At 31.9% G+C, this 17,923-nt stretch overlaps 1 long non-coding RNA gene across 1 annotated transcript; it reads left to right on the top strand.

Moving 5' to 3' along the window:
• The first annotated feature begins 649 nt into the window (after positions 1-649).
• Positions 650-4,112, top strand: LOC107369925 (uncharacterized). Its single transcript, XR_016198083.1, has 4 exons — positions 650-786; positions 976-1,104; positions 1,173-1,912; positions 2,203-4,112. It is a non-coding gene; the product is annotated as an uncharacterized LOC107369925 (long non-coding RNA).
• Positions 4,113-17,923: the final 13,811 nt, after the last annotated feature.

Below are 17,923 nucleotides of genomic sequence, written 5' to 3'. Positions count from 1 at the left end.
AAATTGGGATAACTAAAGGCCCCTAAAAAGATAAATAATGGTTTATCCTTTGATTGGAGACCAATTAACCCAAAATTATTAGAAAAAAAATTCCAGTGGCAAAATTTTCCAATCACAAGTGGTTGTTAAGCTTGTTTAAAATCTGAGTTGTTGAACTTTGAAGATGATTTGAATTTATCCAGATCCTCCGATTCGGTTGGGAATTTTGCTGTAAATAATGGATCACTTGAATCATTTAACTTCCAATCTATTAGATGATGAGCTGAGGATGAAATGAGCTTTAAAGTTGATTCAGACAAATAAATTGAATTGTTCACCAGAAAGTAATGAAATAAACTAAAGAGAAAACAGTTTAATTTAAATTAGTTGCGATTTTATCACAAACAAATTTAGCAAAAGGATAGACTCAAGATACATTAAAATAATCTACACTGGATTAAATAAAACGACAAATTAAATGAACCACGGAAACTAAATTAACCAGGCAAAGAAAAATCAATTCCACAATTGCACCAAAACGTGAACTATCGTGAACCAAAAATCATTATCTACACTAAATTGTAATATTTTATTTTCTGTTTTGATTCTGTTTGATCTGTTTTGTATTTTTATTTTCATTTATTTTCTGTTAGATGGTGCTACTGTTTACTGTAACTCTTGTAACTGTTGATTTTTTCAATTTTTTACCTAACAATGCGTTACATTTAAATCAACGATTTTTTCATTATTTTAATTGTGCTTGAAGTAACATTTAATATTCGGCTTTTTTCAGCCTCCGAAATCAAGGTAAGTTTCATCATAAATAATTATGAAGTTCAATATTTATTAAGATTCTTTTGGAATAAAATTGGAGCTAAAAATTGAATACAAACTTCTAATCAAGGATTTTTTGAGTAAATGATGTTCTTATTGAATCATTTCGGAAATGATCAACTGCATTTTCTGTATCTAACGAAATTTCTTTTCTAACTTAAGATCAAAAATTCAAGCTGAAATTAAACAGGAAAAACCTAAGCTGAATAAAAGAAATATTGCTCAAGCTAAAGCGCGCACCAAACAAGTGTTATGGCGCCAATCTGCAAGCAGAAATGAATCAATGTAAACGTGTGAGTCTTGTGAATTAAATGATCGTAATTTGAAATTTTATTAATCTTTTTAATGTTTTTTTGTAGAGATTCAACTTTAAAGATTCAAGATTCCGACATTCCAACAATTAATTTATTTTTTGGTTCATGAGGTAAAAAAGTTGGCAAAGGATTGAGGTGAAATAATTTTGTTCAAGTAAAGATTAAAATGGCGAGACTGCCAGTTGATCCACTTTGCTTGGTTTTTGCCTTCAAATGGCGATTCAAAAAATGGTTAAAATTATCTTAAAGTTGCGTGTTATTTCTGGATCAAACCAGCTGATGGTAAATTACTTATTTAAACTGTTAAAATTTATCATCCAATGCCACCCAATGCACCAAGAGCGCCGAGTCCACCAAGACCACCAAGTCCACCTAACCCAATACCATGACCACCAAGGCCACCTAAACCTCCACCGATTCCACCCAATTTACCAAGAGCAGCCAGATGAGTGAGGGCATGACCACCACCGACTCCACCACCTCCTAACCCAAATTATAAAAATATTTTGTCATTACAGGAGCTTTTCTCAATAAGATAATCACAGCTGTTTTACTCACCGAATCCACCGCCATAGCCACCAGCCAAACCACCGGTTAATAGCTGTTTCTTGTAAAGCCATGGATCATGAATAACTGCTTGATAGCTTTTATAAATTCTGTTCATATGGTGGATAAAAAGAAAAGAAGGGGAAAAGTGTTGCTTAAATCAAATTTGATTGACCAAAATTCAATTAGATGTTCAACAAGGCTGATCATCAAGTTTAGTTATTGCTTTTTGTAACAAAGTGAGTAAATTTAGTAAAACCACTGAGAACCTCTTGAGTTTTCAATAAACAGTTAACAGTTGGTGCTTCTTCATCATGGTGAATCTAATAACTTTTAAATTAACGATAAGCAAATGAGAGTTTGAATATGATGAGATTCAATCTCATGGTTGAGAGAGCAAGTGAAGAGGTGAAAGCAAAAAGAAGATAAATTGAACCTTTCAACATGACCAGAGGCACACACATCTTTCATTTCAACTTTAATTCATTTTCTTTCTCTCTTTTTTTAATTAACGTTACATAATTAATAGGTCACTTAATTAATTAATGGGTTAAATGGTCCTTCGAGGATGGTAAAGAAGATGAAAAGCCAACAGGGCTCAACATACAACATTATCAGGCCAAAGTTGACCAGTGAGAATTGGACTGGATCCAGGAGAGTAAAATCAAGTTATAAAAGCTATACAAATTGAAAGCCATTCACAAGCCAGGGTTTACAATGAAAAATAAACACTCGAGTCTTGATTGTTTCAACCCATGAATAATTAACCATTGGAAATGGAATTAATTGGAAAAGTCTGTCAACACCAAGAAAGGCCCAATTGAAGGAAGAAGGAGAAAAAAAGGAATTGACTAATTTTCCCTTTTAATGCTTGTTCCAATTCACCATTAGCAAGATATAATTTCATGAAGCCTTTTCATATCTTACAAGATGGTAAACTGAAAGAAAAAGCCAAAACTCATACTTAACAAGGAAAACAAAGAAACATTTTCCATCATCAACATAATTTCCTCTTCTCATCACCAGTATCATCATCAACAGTATCATGATCACTGCCAGTGCCCTCATCTTCATTATCATCTGCAGCTTTTAAAAACCTAGCGAACCACACAAAGCTTTTGGGTCGATTCAAGATTCTCATGCTTCATGGAATTCTAATTTTTAAGAACAAAAAGAGGAGAGAGAATTTTTTTTACTTCTTTCCTTCATTTTTCACCCTCTATTTATCCATCATCTCTCATCTTTTCACTGATGATGTTCAACACAGTAAAAATCATAATATTGTTCAAGACGTTCATCTCAACAGTCTACATCCTATGGATCTCGATCGATGAATGTTTCAAAATAATGAGCTACAGATTAGAAAGTAAATTACATACCAATCTGTGTAAGCTTGTTAAGACCTGTATGAGTTGAAGATGAGTTGAGTAGCAAGAGAGTTACAAGGAAAAAAAAAATATCCAAGAATGAAGTAATTTGATGAAGAAAAGGCAACAGAACACAAAAAACAACATTTTCTTGTTCAAACTCAGCGTGAGTTTTTTTGTTCTGTGTGTACAGAGTATACAGAATTGATAAAAGTAGATATTGTACTCTCATCAAAACTCTAGACCACTTATTAATCTTAATTGGCCAACTAATTCAGTTTATACTTTAAACTGGGAAAAGCGAAAGCTGAGAAACATTTCATTGAAGGAAGACAAAGAAAAAAAAGCCAAAGGAATGATCAAGAAAAAGCAATTTGGAGTTTGCTTGGAGAAATGAGCAAACGAGAGGAAAACAGCAAAAAAAGGAAGGAAACCAAGAAAAGATTTACATGAAAATAGTAATTCTGATAATTCCAACATGAGATTCAACAAGTTCAATGGAATGACTAAATGTTATGGTTCCTTGTATCAGCTAATTTACAATCAAACCCGTTTGTCAAGAAACCCATTGTTGTCTCAACAAAGGCAACCCTTTTGTTTCGCCCTTAACTCTCTACTCACTGAATCCAATTATTTTCATTGTAAACAATTTCAATTCATTTGAATGGTTGATTAATTTTTACATATTTACCTTTTTTCCTTCTCATCTTCATTGTTATACTCATTGATATATTGTATAGCAATGAAAAAAAAATAGCAACAACAGTTATGAAAACAAAAACAACAATAAATGGGAAAATGAAAAAAGTCATTGGATTGTAAATATAAATGTTGGAAAAAGGGAAAAAGATATCAAAATTATGTTAAACAGATGCAAAATTGTACTTTATTTTGTTCATTTGAAACTGCCTTTGTAACTGAACAACAACAATCTATCATGAATCTTTGTTATTCCAATGATTATCAGTTATAATTATACCGTCTATTGAATAAGCTGTTGTAACCTCTTTTTGTTTTCAACTTTTTCATCATTAAATATCCTTTTAAAAGGGTAAAAATATTTTTCCCATAATCTCAAGTGATTCAATGTAAATCTATTAACTGTCTGCCTTTGAGTGGTAAAATGAATAAGATCAAATTAACACGTAATATAACACTTAATTCAGTGTTAAATTCCCAAGATGGGTTTGAAACTCTATTCTAATTGCAATGTTAATCAATGGAAGCAGCAAAAAGTAAAATGCCAAGCATTAACACTTCAATTGGGATAATAATGATAATTTATTTCAGATAATAATAAGCAATAATAACTAATAAAAATGTTAATACTCTTGATAAATGGACCTTTAATTGAATCAATTTAATCTTCTATTATTAATGGGTTTAATAAGAAATAACTGACAATGTTTGTTAACCCAAAATAGCCAAGAAAACCTAAAATAACCTAAAATAACCCGAAATAACATGAAACTGAAAATAACATTTGATAATGTTACAGAAGAGAGAAAAATCTGATCTGAAAATTGATGAATTGACAGTGAAATTGAAGTGAGTGAAGACAAAAATCAATAATTTACTTTGGGTTTAAATTGTAAATGAAAAGTAAATCCATTGACCATTGGAAACTTGAATCAGAGATTCTTTGCTTTTCCTGATTTCCATGTTAGGCTTTCAATCAATAGTTAATGATTGTTGCTAATCAAGGGAATGTTAAATTATTGAACAAATTGTTGCACTTTTATCTTCTTCTTCTTCTTGCCTTTAATTAAAAAGCTTTGCATTTCAAGTTGAAAGGTTAAGATTGAAAAAAAATGTTTTCAAATGTTTCCATCTTTAACAATTCAATTTGATCATTATTTTTGTACACTTTTACTTGATCAACTCGGGTTTTTTTTGTGAGTTTAACTCCCAATAGAGTAATCAATTCAAGTTATCATTTAATCAGTAGCTTTACTCTCTTCATGATGATAATGGTTACCATCATGAGTACCACTATGAGAATCATGAACATCACCAGAAGCATTATCATTAACATTATGATTATGATTATTTCCACTGGAAATCAATGAAACCTTTTTCTTCTCATTCCAATACGAAAGCAGATTAGTTTGATGATGATGATGATGATGAGTAAAGTTTGTTGAGTTAATATTCATCTTTATTATTACACTTTCATCATTTGATAATCATCATGAAATGTCGATGAACACACATTAAACTGACAATGTGAGTAAAATGTTTCACAGTCAATCTGTAACTGTAACCCAACAACTAAACATTTTCAAGTTTATTTTACTTTCAATATCAGCTTGTAATAGCTTTAGTTGAGGTTAATTAATTTCATGATTCTTCATGGCAAAGGTGAAAAAAACAATTTCATTTCAATGAATTTAATCTGTAAAAAGACGAATTGAAAATAAAGATTAACTTAAAGTGATCTCAAAGCTGCAAATTTTCATGTTTTTCAACTTCGACTTTATGCTTTTGTGATAAAATGATGTTCAAAACAGAATTGATATTTTTCTGAAGAAAACAAAATTGAGTAAAAACATTGGAACCTGATTATTGATGAAACAAGATTTCAATTATCTTCGATTTTTTTCGCAAATTTCTAATTCGAAACTAAACTAAAATATAAATGCTTCGAGTTTCAGGACTTGAACTTTTTTTCAAATTTCGGTCAAACATTTTCATATTTTAACTTCAGTTTAAGATCTTTTTGTTTTAAAAATGATTTTTAAGTCGAAATAGAATTGATATCTTTTCCATTTTTTCTGGTTTTTGATGAAACAGAATTGGAATTTGAGTTGAATTTCCTGATCAAAATTGAACTAGTAGTTGATCTGGTTGGAGTTTCGTTGAAACCCTGACTTTGACTTTTTGTGATTTCGACTTTTTTTCGGTTAAATTTTGGTTAAACATTTTTCTTCTTCCATTCTAACTTGCAAATCAAATTCAATCAATCTTGACTCTTTTAATGATCCCAAGTAATCATCATCACCATCACCAACATCATCATTAGCCTCTCCTTCAACTTCAATGATCCATAAATGATTATTTTCTTGCCATTCATTTTTTTTCGTCTTCTTCTTCTTCTCCATCTTCCAGCTCAACCCAAAGCTCTTACATTTGTCAGTATCAAAGTTGAACAAATGATGGGCTCAAGTCAAGTCAGGAAAAAAAGTCTGAACATTAATCCAAAGAGAAATCTTTTTGCTCTTCTGTTACGGAAATTACAGAAAAAAACGTTACTCTGTTTGGATGATGAAGAAGACGAAGAAAGTCTGTGGAAAGAAAATGAATTACATTTTTTCATCATTTTTCATTTTCAATTTTCTGACAGATAAAATGTTCCTTTGCAATTCAATTATTAATTTTTCACGATTGATAAACAGAAGAAGGGAAAAAACAAAACAGAATTGGAAAAAAAAGTTGAAAATCTTGGAAAAAACAGAACTAAAAGGCAAAGCAAATAAACAAATCTTTTCATTTCAAGCTGTCATGAGTTGATAAGTCAATGAATATCATGATTTTCACCCAACAATCGGCAACAAGAATTGGTAAACGAACAAATTCCGAGAAAATTTCTCCTCAAATTTCAAACTTTTACTCTTTTCCAATCATTTTTGCTCTCATTTTTCACGATGAAAATTATCCATTTTTAATCTTTTCCTCAATTTACCAAAATTTCACGATAATGTTTCACTCCCTGTTAATGTTTTAATGATCGTTTAATATTCTCATTTTGACGAAATTGGAAAGCAACTTTTTTTTCTCTTTTCCACATTTTTTCAGTTTCGAGTTTCAATTTTACCCATTTTCTAGTTAAACTTTTTTTCCACATTTTCACTTACGGTATTGGAACTGGAACTGGAAAGGGAAGTGGAACCATGAACTTTTTACCCCGATAGGCAAGTAACAATGCTGAGCCAATCTTTTTAGCCAGGTCAACCTTGTCATCTGTATCTGTGTGATGTAAAAGGTCGAGAAGTGAATTGGTCGAGACAAGAGTCAATGTAAACATGAAGACCAAGAGAAATGTGAACAAACAAATGGACGAACATTTAAATGGAAACATTATGGAAGCCAGTTGAACCTTGCAAGGTTGACCGTTGAGAGTAAATGAGATTTGATGGACACACAATGAAAGTTGCAATTGACACAAAAAACACAAGAAGAAGCCAAAACACAGAAATGAAAAGAGAAGTAAAAAAAAATGTTTCCCAAAATCAGATAAATAAATGTTTCCACAACATTAATAAATGATTTTATATTTGATTACTAGACTCAATCAAGATTGATAAATTGTCTGGTTAACTAATAAACAAACCAATAAGTTGGACAATATAATGAACATTTGATGATTAAGTAAGCAAAAAACTAGTAAATGGTTAAACAATGAGCTGAACATGACGAGCTGTGTGACAACTGTAACCCAACTCAAGTTGACCCTTCAAGTACAAGTAGGAATCCCTCTTTAACCGTAAAAATTGTTTCAGCTCTGTTGACTTTCATCTCTTGTAACCTCCATTTTTTACCAGTAATTTTGATTATTTTCAATCTCATTACTGACCCAAACTGACTTGAAGATGAACCCACAATCAGTCCATGTTTACCTTTCCTTTTAACCTTGTTGTTACTCCATTTATTTTGTCACCAATTACCATAATCATCAACTTGATTAATACCATTTTTAAATCTGGTTCAAAATTAAAATGTAAAACCTTTTTTTACTTGCAATTTTCATTCATTTTTCTTCGACTATTTGTTTTGCTTCTCTTGTCTTTCCGTTGGGATTCATCATCAGAATCAGCCTTCTCGTGTCCAACTTAGCGAATCAAATTTAGATGAGAGTTAAAGATGTTTAACTGACTAACAACAGTTAGATGATGATTATGATGATGTGCTTAGCATTTGAAGCGGAAAGTGGAAGCATAAAGGCCAATGTCCAGTCATTTGCTTGGTGAATTAACTCGACTTCATGCTTTCTTCACCAAACACTCAATATCAGAAAATATTGAAATCTCACCATTCAAAGACAAGTTGAAAGATTTTCAAGTTTTCCTCAAAACTAAATCAATAAATTTACTTGAACTTGAACCTTTTTGATTCAACTGTTAACTTAATTTTCTTATAACAATAAAGTCCAAAGGAAAAGTTCAATATTTCATGGAAAGTAATTTCGCTTTTGAATTTAATCTGGTAATTTGTCTGCAAAATTTGGCACCGGTTTACATGAAAATTGGGTTACATTGAAAGTTGGTCCAGTGATATGTTTGAACCATTTTTCATTTGCATCCACTTTTCTGGAAATAATTTGTTAATTGAGGTTAAAAGAAGATGCATTTATCCTTTTCAGTCCACAAAACGTCATCATTCTGCTTTTGAATTAACGATCCATTCAGAGTTATTTTCTGTCAGCAACGAGCAAAAAAAAACAAATGATTACAATTAAAAGCGAGACAAAAATGTGGCTCAAAAGGTTTACAGTTTTGAAACAAAATATTCAATGTTTCACATTTAATGACAAAAAGCTTCAACAAAACCTCTTTTTACATCATTCATTACATTTTTCATTACATTTTCAGTAATTTAAAGTAAACGCAATTATTAAACTTTCAATGTTTCCATTATTAATCCAAATATTAGTTTAACCAAACATTTTCATCTCCAAATCTCAGGTCAACATTGTGGTTACCAAAACTGGTTCAAACCCATTTTTGTTCAACAATATCATTGACTGAGTTATTAAAATTGAAAGATTAAATGTTTTATTGAAAGAGTAACGATAAATGCTGTTAATGGATGAAGGAAATGATAAGGTAAAACGAATGAAAGATTCAAGATGAATTTATGGTCACAATGATTGATCAACCCAATCAGTTGATGAACCCAAAAAAATGGAAAAAAGATGAAGACTAGAATACTGAAGAAGAAGAAGATTATGATGATGAAGATGATGCATTGGCAAAGGGGAAAAATGATGGCGAAAAAATGCAATGTAAAGAACAATAAAAATGAGCATTTTCATCATGAAAAGAAACGCATCTGAAGGCAACTGATCAGTCAATCTTAGAACTTTTTTAGTTCTTTCAACTGTCAATGTTTTCTTTCCATGAGATAAACTGATGGAAAGTGATGATGAGAAAATTGAAGGAAAAAAGTTTACCCAATTGGTTACTTGACAAGCAGCCATTTGTCATATTTCAGAGCCTTTTCTGTCGACCCTTTAACTGACCAATACTTTTCACCTTCACTTGTGTGACTTTAATTTGCGCCTTGGCGTAATCGAGGTTTTTCTTGGTTGAAACATTTTCTTTTCACTTCATCTTATCGCTCATTTTGACTACAAAATGTTTCACTTTTTTTTATCCTTTTTTTGGCCTCTTTTACTGTATGATATATTAAATGTTTTCTGGTTCAACTTTTTGATGAATGGTTTGAATGGCCAGTCAAGGTTGCGAAGAGGAAAAAGTTATCAAAAATCAAAATATTGTTTTCGAGATGATATTTGAAACGTTCCATCATCCGAATTAGATGATATCTAATGTCCAATGGAATTGAGATTTAATATAGAAAAGTCACGATTTTCCATGAAGATTTCGATTCACTCATGGTTGAAATGAATATCGCGAAATTGAATGGATGAGAAGAAGAAAAAAAATTCTATTGATGTATGAAAATGAAAAAATATTTCCACATTATTCAATGATTTATTCAATGACATGGAAAAAGAAAAGGTTGAATCCATAATTTTTCGATTGTCGACCAACTATCAGAATCCAAATAGAGTCATCAAAGTACCAGTTGCGAGTAATCATTTTTATCGACTGATTAGCTTGCAATCGATTCTACTCATGAAGTCATTTTGGATTCCCTGTCAATGAGCAAATCATCAAATTGGAATGAAAAGTTTGCCCATTTTTTGTATGCAAATGAATAGAGGTTCATTTATTGCTAATCAGTGGTGTGAAAGGAAGGGAGAAAAATAATGTTTAAAAAGTTTATTCGTTGAAGAGAAAAGAGAAATTTTCGGGAAAAGAAAAGTGTTTCATGATGATGATGATGGTGATGATGGGAAAGGACAAGAGTAAGCAGATTGTGAGTTGAAATTGAAACAGGAAAAGTAAACTAAAAATTTGCCATTGAACCATGAAAATAGTTACAAGTTGCCCATTTCAAGATTATTTTCAGTTCAATTTTCAATTGCAACTTCATCTTTTTCACCTTGCAAACACACAGAGTAAATAGAAATGAAACTTTCACCTTACCTTGTCTTATCTTCATTCATCTTTTCCATTCATCTTCTTCTTTATCCTTTTGTTTTCCTTTTCTTGCCCTTTTCTTTGTCCTTCTGATTGAGCTGACCTCGTCAGTATGAACTCTTGTTTCAATGCTTTAGATGAGAATGAAAATTCAGCCCAAGGAACATAAGATGATCAGAAACAGGAATCAGCTTAAAAAAAGAGCAAAGTAGATGATGAGGATGGATAAGAAGGAATGAAAGAAAAGGAAAAGGAAAATTTATTGACTAAAAATGAAGCTGCAATTTCATTTCTATCTCTTTACTTCAGGCTGTTCTCAACTTGATCAGGATTACATCAGTTTAGTTGGATATTATTAGCTTTTACTTGCTTTTTTCATCAAAGCCACGACTTAAGTCAAGCCAAGTGTCACCCTTCACTTGTAAGCCTCACTTGGCTGGGATAAAAAAATAAACATTGAACCAAAGTGATTCCGAGTTTACCCAGAAAACAAACCAATTTATACATGATATTATTTAATAACCTTTACATGACCATCAAATTGTCCATAAGTCACTTCATCTTTGCTCTTCCACCTTGACCATTATAATGGCAAATCTCAACAAAATTACAATTGAAGAAGAATCTTTGGTCGAATGAAAATTTCGTAAATTTTTATAATTCTTACCCTTGTATCATTTTGATGCTTTTTTTCTATCATTGTAAGTTGAGTCAAAACAGTTGACTGTTCCAAACTGTACGATAACTTCGTTAGCTGTGAAATTTAAACATTAAGTTACCAAGAGTTTTTCTATATTGATATTTTACATTTTTGAATTGGTTTAGGCTCCTATGAAACATGTAATGGAAATCCTATTGCTGCAAATGGTCGGTCAGCGGAATCTTTTCATGTAAATCGGAAATTGAAGTCGTTGGACATGCAATTTCATGTTATATACCTGGAAAAATCCTCAAACTTCAATTGATTTTAGCTATCTTTTTGAGTCGAATCAGCTGGAAAATTCAACATTTGACGACAATAACGAAGTTAAATTTATAGTACATGGATATTCAAACTAGATAAAGTGAAAAAGAATGGATAAGGGTAAGTACATATGAAAAAAAGATATAAGAATCATGAGTTTTAAAAATTTTCTTTCTTTTAGCAAATGAAAAATATGTTTATTAAGGATAAGCTGTTCGGATACAATATTTTTATTGTAGATTGGTCCAGAGGAGCATATAATTTTAACTATTTTGAAGCTGCTGATGATACTCGAATAATCGGACAGACTCTTTCCGATTTTATCTTAAGATTATGCCATTTTTCAGACTTAGAAGGGTACGATATTCATCTTATCGGCCACTCACTAGGCACTCATATTGCCGGTTTTGCAGGCGTAGCATTAAAACGTGCGAAATTTGTAATCGCAAGAATCACTGGGCTTGATCCAGCTGGACTAAACTTCAGATCCGTAAATGAAACTAACCGTCTGGACCGAATGGATGTGGATTATGTAGAAGTAATACATACGGCTATTGGCGGTATCATTGAAAATGGTATGCTTTTTTTAGTTTTCCAAATATTTTCTTTTCATTATACTATTTTTATTCACTTGCCCAGGTTATGGAATTGCGGAACCTGTAGGAGATTTTGATTTTTATATCAATGATAAGGCTGATCAACCTCAATGTAGTATCTGCAACTTATTTCCTAATGAACTTGCGCATGGTCCTGTTGGTTTACACGATTCGCTAAAAATAAGAGAGTTAGCAAGCTAATCTTGCCAACTCTCAAAACAGAGGTTAAACTCTATTTTAGTTTACAAAATCTTCGTTTCTTTGAATATTTTACAGAATGGATGATCAAAATAGATCCAGTCTGGCAAATTGGAGGCATGTAAAGGAATATGCAGAAGAAAAAATTAGATTTTATAATGATCAAATTTTAGATGAAGAATTTCCCCTCGCAAGACGTGTACGATATCGTTACATGCTGTATCTAGCTGTACTGGAACTGATGTTGGAAGCTGCCAACACTTATAGGAAATTATATTTCAATAAATTACATGGCCACGGCCGAACAAGGAGAGTTCAGGCCCTGGTCGGAGACATGTTTGTCACTCTCGAAAAAATAGAGAGATATATAGATTGTAACAACTTATCCTTCTTTTATGCCATATTACGTAAAGAATAAATTGAAGAGTTTAAAAAGGGCGACAAGAGGGTGTCCGATAGTCAACCATATGTCTGAGCCATTGTGCTCTCCTTTCACGCTGGGCTCTTTCATCGATGTTTCAATACATCATATGTAATTTTGGCTTAAGGGAAATAGGGTTCGTTCCTAATTAATACAGTCTTCTTTTATTGTTACAATGTGCTAGAGAAAAAGCATTCATGGAATTTCGTAAACATTAAAAGCGAAATAAATAAAAAAACTTACCACAATACAGAGGTTCTGGAAGTGTGTTTAAGTAAACCTTTTTATTCTTTCCGAATCTTGACTCATATTGTTGCCGAAAACCTCGAACTGAAATGCGTTCATTTTTGCCAAATAAAGTAAGGACTGCGCACTTCTTTCCATCATCTCCACAATCATTACATTTCCATTGAAAAATTTTTTTAATGTTTGCATTGTATGCCAATAAGCTGGCAATCCTCTTGCAAGTATTCAGGATCCACGAGGGAAATAACATAAGCAAATGCGTGGTTACACGTATGTGTTTTAACTGTACCTACATAAGAAGAAAAAATTATGTTTTCAACTCCAATTAAAATTTTAATCTGTTGCAATTAACAACAAAAGTAAAATAAAATTAACTTATTATATAAAAAAACTCTTTATTTATTAACCACTTTAATTTATAAACATAAGTCATATTTTTCATTAAGTCTATGAAACAGTAAACACTAAGAACTTAAACTAAACTGAGCCTTTGTTTTTCAGCTATGTTTCCTTTTAAAACATCTCTTCTCACCCTCATCATCATCTTTTTTTATCCTGTGCCCTAATAAGGCTACAGGATGTATGTGTAAACTAAAATAGAATTTAACCTCTGTTTTGAGAGTTGGCAAGATTAGCTTGCCAACTCTCTTCTTTTTAGCATTTCCCCCATCTCAGCTTCGAAAGGTCCCTCTTTTGGTTGACTAGATGATGATGGGGATGTTACAATTAGGGTTGGGGATTTTTAAGCTACATGACCACCATTTACAACATATATAGTGGTCATTTACAATTAATGTTTTGAAGATTAGTTAGCTAAATTAATTTTATTTTCCAAATTACTAAATTCATTTAAAACTTCTTTAGAAAATAGTGAATAATAAAATGTCATTTGGTATTTATCCAGTAGCTCTTCAAAATCCTCTATTAATATACAAATGAGAGTCATTAAGTTGCGGATTTTTCTTCTACGGTTCGTAATTAATGCCCGATGATATCTGCAATAAACTTCGACTATGTGAACCATTCTTTCACAAAGACCTTTTGATGTAAGGAAACTTCGTCTTTCGGCTCTGTCGAATTGAATATTTGATTGTAGTAAATCGTTGATGATTCTAATTTGAAGTTCAGTCGATCTTTTCATGGACAACAATCTATTTAATCTATAATCCATTCTAAAAGGAAAATAAGAAGTGATTGGAATTAAATAAATATTGGTTAGAAATTTTTTTGTGTTATGATTATTATTAAGGCCAAGTTTACAATTTATACTACATGATTATCATTCACAACATTTATGATAATCATTTACAGTTAGTCTTTCTAAAGTTGCGTTAACTATAATTGAACAAAATTTTTAAACTCTTCAATGTATTCTTTACGTAATATGGCATAAAAGAAGGATAAGTTGTTACAATCTATATATCTCTCTATTTTTTCGAGAGTGACAAACATGTCTCCGACCAGGGCCTGAACTCTCCTTGTTCGGCCGTGGCCATGTAATTTATTGAAATATAATTTCCTATAAGTGTTGGCAGCTTCCAACATCAGTTCCAGTACAGCTAGATACAGCATGTAACGATATCGTACACGTCTTGCGAGGGGAAATTCTTCATCTAAAATTTGATCATTATAAAATCTAATTTTTTCTTCTGCATATTCCTTTACATGCCTCCAATTTGCCAGACTGGATCTATTTTGATCATCCATTCTGTAAAATATTCAAAGAAACGAAGATTTTGTAAACTAAAATAGAGTTTAACCTCTGTTTTGAGAGTTGGCAAGATTAGCTTGCTAACTCTCTTATTTTTAGCGAATCGTGTAAACCAACAGGACCATGCGCAAGTTCATTAGGAAATAAGTTGCAGATACTACATTGAGGTTGATCAGCCTTATCATTGATATAAAAATCAAAATCTCCTACAGGTTCCGCAATTCCATAACCTGGGCAAGTGAATAAAAATAGTATAATGAAAAGAAAATATTTGGAAAACTAAAAAAAGCATACCATTTTCAATGATACCGCCAATAGCCGTATGTATTACTTCTACATAATCCACATCCATTCGGTCCAGACGGTTAGTTTCATTTACGGATCTGAAGTTTAGTCCAGCTGGATCAAGCCCAGTGATTCTTGCGATTACAAATTTCGCACGTTTTAATGCTACGCCTGCAAAACCGGCAATATGAGTGCCTAGTGAGTGGCCGATAAGATGAATATCGTACCCTTCTAAGTCTGAAAAATGGCATAATCTTAAGATAAAATCGGAAAGAGTCTGTCCGATTATTCGAGTATCATCAGCAGCTTCAAAATAGTTAAAATTATATGCTCCTCTGGACCAATCTACAATAAAAATATTGTATCCGAACAGCTTATCCTTAATAAACATATTTTTCATTTGCTAAAAGAAAGAAAATTTTTAAAACTCATGATTCTTATATCTTTTTTTCATATGTACTTACCCTTATCCATTCTTTTTCACTTTATCTAGTTTGAATATCCATGTACTATAAATTTAACTTCGTTATTGTCGTCAAATGTTGAATTTTCCAGCTGATTCGACTCAAAAAGATAGCTAAAATCAATTGAAGTTTGAGGATTTTTCCAGGTATATAACATGAAATTGCATGTCCAACGACTTCAATTTCCGATTTACATGAAAAGATTCCGCTGACCGACCATTTGCAGCAATAGGATTTCCATTACATGTTTCATAGGAGCCTAAACCAATTCAAAAATGTAAAATATCAATATAGAAAAACTCTTGGTAACTTAATGTTTAAATTTCATAGCTAACGAAGTTATGTGCCCAGAACAATCTGAAGCGCATACACAAATCACCTTTGCTTCTTGTGCTGGTGAAGAAGTCAATCCGAGTAACTTAAGGACTCTTAACGATAGTAAGAGTCCAACCGACAATCGGAAATCATCAAGTTATCATAATTCAGGAAATCTAAGCCAGAAAGGTTTGAATAACAGAGGTTAGTTGTAGTACTTTTAAAGAATATGAAGTTATATACAGAGACCTGCCAGTGATTTAGATTAAATTTTTCAATATCCTTGTAACAAATAAATTAATATATCCAGTAAAAGAGCATAATAATGAGCAATCTTTGGTTAAATTCATAATTAGGCAGATAGAGACGCTCAATTGATTTCATGTTTAGACAAATGCATAGTAATGCTCTGTTGATCTCTTAATTGGTAAATGTTGGGAGTAATGCTTCATTACATATAAAATGTTTTTTATTCATCTTTACTAATTAATAGATGGTTATCATTGTTGATTAATTGTTTATATTAATATTGTATCTAAATGAGGGAGAACAAGGAGGAAAAGACACCTTCGGTATAAAAGGATTGTAATGGTCAGTTATAACTTATACTCACTCCATCCTCTCGTCTCCAACCTCTCTAGCATCAGTGTCTGATCCTTGAGGTACCCTTACCCTCCTTTACCCCCGATACCTTCAACTTCCCTTGTACTAATATTGTTAACCTTTTATCACTTATATGTAAACCTCCTACTAATTGTTATACCTCTTTTAACGAGCTCTCCTAATATTGTAACTGAGATATGTTGTACCTCAAATCCTAATTTCAACTTGTTTACCTTAAAATATTATACGTTGAAACCCCACATGTTGTTAGCCTCCCCTTTAATCAAATAAAAAATATTGTGCTTCAGCTGCAATTCTCCGTCCTTCCTGTTAAGTTTCTTTCAATTGGTGGCCATTATGAGGTGGCCTATTGAAAAGATTTCGATTTTTTACCTATTAATTAACTTACCGTATCGGCGCACATAATGTCACGGTGCCTCGGATCGAGCTCGCTCGTAATAAGTGAGAATTTTAGTCACTGAGCATGCGTTAACTCAGAAAAGGAAAAATTTTTAAAAATCGAAATTGATCGGTTAAGAGAAATTTTGATTATTATTTTGAATTTTTCAATTCACTAATAGAAATACATTCATAAGATCAATTTTTTTCTCTGCTCGGTCGAGAAAAAGCTCAAAGGGATCATTAACAATAGCCCATGAGCGTCTAAATGGGCATGTTATTATGCTATGCTTATTAGTGCTGTTATTTGAGCGAGCCCATTTTGAAGCATTGTGACATTATGTGCGCCGATACGGTAATTTAATTTTCTTTCGTGAAATATTAATCTAAAAACTCGCGGAAGTTTAAAGCAATATCTTCAATTTGAAATGAATCTAAAAATAGTTGGTCCAATCGTAGCAAGGCAATAGCGTCTTCCACATCGAATGGAAAAGTCCGTATTTGCACTAATCTAGATTTCATATCAAATTCAACTTGAACTAAAATATTATGGTCGATTATTTGATGTTTTTCAATTTTCATTTCTCATGATAATCTCATGATTTCTTGATATTGCACTAGATGAAAATTTTGGTCTAAAATGTGGGAAATTGGAAATTTTTGGTTCTTTAATGTTGACTTTTGAAGCAATAATGTTTTAGCAAATTGAAATATCAAGAAAAATATCAAATGAAAGATGACGTAAAGAGAATGAATCGTTGAAATGAAGACAAAAGTTGAGTGAATCTGATTTTTTCTGCTTTCTTTTTACTCGTCTCTTCTCCCTGTTGAGGACAAAAATTAGATGGATTGATGTTCATTTTACCGTGCTGAACAGTGAAGGGAAAGGCTGAGAGAAAAAGTCAGTTGTGTGTAACTGTCGTTACCAGGTCAATCAATCAACCTGATTAAGCTTAGAATGTCGAAAATCGAAGCTTCCAATTTTTGCCTCTTTCCTTCTTCTTCTCTCCCCATCTTCATCCTTTTCTCTTCTCTTCTCATCTTTCTCATCTAGTTATTACTGCTACTTCTTTGTGATGAGCAAAAATCAATCTGATTTCATTTTCTCTCTGAAAGTGATAAAACTTACAAAAACCTCTCAAAGGAAAAGATCAATTCTCATATTATCCATTTTCTCTCGTTTCCTAATCAATCCCTGATCAAGTTCAACCTTCCATCCTCAAGTGACCACAACAAACCAAATGAGCGTTGCAATCAAGTTCAACAATAGAAACGCTTATTCCAATGTTAATCTCAACTGTGATTAGCATCAATTTACAAGCTCCAACAAAACCAACTCCCAGTCAAAAAATATTGAAACTCCATAAGCGAAAATTCAATTTACCAAAAAAAAGAATAACCTTTTTTTCCTTTTCA

This window comes from Tetranychus urticae, chromosome 1 (genome assembly GCF_039701765.1).
Source record: "Tetranychus urticae isolate SD_2017Ah chromosome 1, NJAU_TeUrti_SD_1.0, whole genome shotgun sequence".
NCBI classification, from domain to species: domain Eukaryota; kingdom Metazoa; phylum Arthropoda; class Arachnida; order Trombidiformes; family Tetranychidae; genus Tetranychus; species Tetranychus urticae.
The sequence above is the reverse complement of the archived record's forward strand: the minus strand, read 5'-3'. Positions and strand labels throughout refer to the sequence as shown.